The following is a 3,600-nucleotide window of genomic DNA, read 5'->3' as shown; positions in this document are numbered from 1 at the left end:
ATTTCTAATATTAATAATACTAAATGGTACTGTTAGTAATCGACCGACTAATCAACTAAATAATCAACTTAGCAACACAACGCAACATATAACAACTTATCAACAAATAAATTCGAAAATAATTTAATTAAATAATTAATTAAATTACGGGTGTTACATTTCTCCTCTAAAGTTTTCGCAATCATATCACCAGTGTAAATCTCCAAATTTCACCTTATTTGCTTAGAGAATATTGTGTCCATTAGTCTCTGATAAGTGGATCCCTTATTCTTTAGTTTGAAAGACGTGACACTATAGTAGTAATTGTCATGGTTGGACATGACACCATTTTGGGCGGGTCCAAATAATCCATCTTTACTTTATTATAGACAAAGTAAGCGCCCATGAAGCTCAAAGTTTTATAGCGTGAGGACCTGTCACACCCTAATTTTGTCCCAGGTTTTTATTCATCTCATTCATTTATTAAGACATTTGCACTTTGATTTGCCAAACTAATTAGTTTTATCGTTATGCTTTAACATTTTAGTCCAAAGTTGATCATGTTTCTTTTTGCATATTATTCGATTTCCTATTTACCATTTTAGTTTAGATTTTTAGGCCATGGTTTCTTACATTATAAGCTTTCTTTTGAAAAGTCAAAAGTCAACAAAGGTCAACTACTAAGCCATTCAAGGTCCTATTTTCCCTAATCATATTTGCACAATTACCTTGTTTATTTGGTGCTTTATCATCCAATTCATTCAATTCATCTGTATTTTCAATTTATAAGATCATCCATTATCATAAATTGTCCCATTTTGTTCAAAAGTCAAACTAGGTCCACATTAGGTCTATTTTCATAATGTAGTGTGCATCATTTAAAATCCATTCATTTCATTCATCATAGGCATTTTGCTTCATTTATAAAGTCAAGGTCAAAAAGTCAATACAAATGAATAAGAGATTAACTATGTTCACAAAATTTAAAGTGTCTCATTCATTTTAATCCGTGCATAAAAAAGGACCAAAATAGTAAATTACATGATAAAAGGATTGCATAATAAAAGGAAACTCACAAAAGCCAATTCTCATTTCATCATTAACATATCGTTCCATTTATCATCATTACATAATTATCATCATACATCATGAGGCAAAAGTCAACAAAAGGTTAAGATTTTGGCACAAAGGACAAAATTGAATCACACTTGTTTTGTCTAACTACCTTTTCATGAGCATACATACATACATAATTCAATCTCTAACTAATTTCACATGTTGCAACACAATTTGAGATTGCAATTTCAATTCAAATTCATTTCAAATTTCATCAAATTACATCCAAATTAAGATCGCACTTTGTGCATTTTCACATAATATATATATTAATGTTTAACCTAATTTCTAAGCCACTTATAAATCAAGCCATTTTTATCAGCAAAGGGAGAACAATCAATACTAGCTTAGCCAAATCCTAACATCATATCCATCTCCCAAATTCAAATTTTTTTCATCTTGAAGGAACTTTAAAAATTTGCACCAAAAGCCTTCAATTTTGCTCAATCTCCACCATAGATCCTTTGATCTTCATTCAATAGCATTGCACATCCGAACACCTTCAAAAAACACCTAAATCACCTTCAAAGTTCATGTTCAATTAGAACTTTGATTTTGATAAATTTGTTCAAATCAAGTTAATCTTAGTTAAAGCCAGATCAGAGCATAACTGGAATTTGGAATTGCTGGCCGGAAAACTCATAAGTGTTCATCGTGTTCTTACGTTATTTTCTTCAAGTAAGCCTTCATGGTTTTCAATTGTGTGATTTCTTTATCCCATTAGCTTTATGCACTTCTCACGCATTGCATCCCTCACACAATTTCACAAAACCATATTGAATGGAGTGGATCTGAAAATCTAGAGTTCTTGAGCTCATGAAGGTTCATGAGCTCCATATTTCTTAATTAGGATTTGTTTCAAACAAATTTTGATCCATAAACATTCACTGCACAATTCTAAACATGAATCCATAACCGATCGTGCTTGAATATGTGGTTTAAGACCATATTGAAGTGATTTAGGATTTGCTTCAAACTTTCAATTTTGGTCAAATTCATTGTTGATTAATGCTTGTTGATCACGGCTTCATGTTTGTTTTAGTCCATAAATCATTTTTGTGTAATTTTCATTTAATCGCGTGTGTGATTCTGCATTCTCGAGTTTGATTTGGACGAAGCTTCATAGCTCTTGTTCACCTGTTCATCTCATCATGTTTTTTATTCTATTCTTTTTGACGTGATTTGATAGCCACATGGCTTAGTCAAATCCACATAGGGCATTCTTGTACAGGGAGCCTTACCATTGTCACGTGCTTCTGGCTGTTTGGTCTCAATCCAAAGGCCCATATGGAAGCGCCTTGTTTAGTTGACGGGATCAAATCTGCATATCTTATCTTCATCATATGGTCACGCGTGTCGTTCCTTTTTTTTCTTCCCTTGTTTGGCTGAATGGGCCTTCCTTGATTGGGTCTTTTAGTTTTACTTAACCAAACCTCCTTTTCCAACTTACACCCCTTGTTTATGTAAGATGTGGATTTTGGGCCTTTCAGCTTTGGCTCTCCCCTGGCTTTACTGACACCACACCCTATTTTCTTTCAGACCCACCTTTTGCTTTATTTTTATTTTGGGTCTACTTTTTTAACTCAATTAATATTAGTAGCTTGATTATTTTAATGTTGTGATTATTAATATGATAAAAATAAATTTAAAATAACACTTAATCTCATTTTCAATCATTCCAACTCTTTTTCTCAAATAAAGTCGGACAAAAAAAGATCTATTAGATGTATATCCCTATGGTCCCCAAATATTTGGATATAAGTTGTATAACTTGCCTCTCGAATATTCGTCATCCTCTCAAAATGTAATAACACGATCGAATTCAATCCATTCCTTCGTGGATGACAAAGGATCTATTGGGTGTATATCTATGTGGTCCCCGAGATAAGATAACTTTGAAAGAAGGTCATAAGGCGGGTTTTTAGTAGTCCGGTCATTTTTGTAATGTTGTTATTTTGCATTTGATTATTTTAAGTCAATCATAAAAAACTTCCCGCTTTTTTATGTAAGTTAATATTACTTATTTAGTTGATGATATTTATGCTATCTTACTTGGATCCCCTTTGTCATCATCAAAGCCTATTAAACTTGTTAAGTAGATAGAACCATAATGCACATGCCATTGAAATACAATTGTCGAGACTCAAGAACGAGGGGGATAAAAAAAATCCTCCAATTAGATGATCGAGTTTAAACCTTAGATTTCACTTTCACATATAAATGCACAAATGATTTATCAAAGCAACTACCAGAATATAAATTAACAAATAATAACCTTTTTCTACCATTATCTCCATCATATTCATCATGAAAGTTGGAGAGGGAGAGAGAAGTCAAAAGCATTTTTCTACGACCCATCAACCCCAAAGCCTAAGTACATTTTGATTCTCCAATAGAAAATAATATTGCATGTAAGGTCGACCTGGCCTAGGACACACCCTCTCAAAGTTCTATATTATTCAAACGGACAAAATCTCATCACAAAAGATCATCCAATGAGACCAT

Source organism: Vicia villosa, unplaced genomic scaffold, assembly GCF_029867415.1.
Source record: "Vicia villosa cultivar HV-30 ecotype Madison, WI unplaced genomic scaffold, Vvil1.0 ctg.000029F_1_1_1, whole genome shotgun sequence".
Lineage (NCBI taxonomy): Eukaryota > Viridiplantae > Streptophyta > Magnoliopsida > Fabales > Fabaceae > Vicia > Vicia villosa.
Note: the sequence above shows the minus strand (reverse complement) of the source record.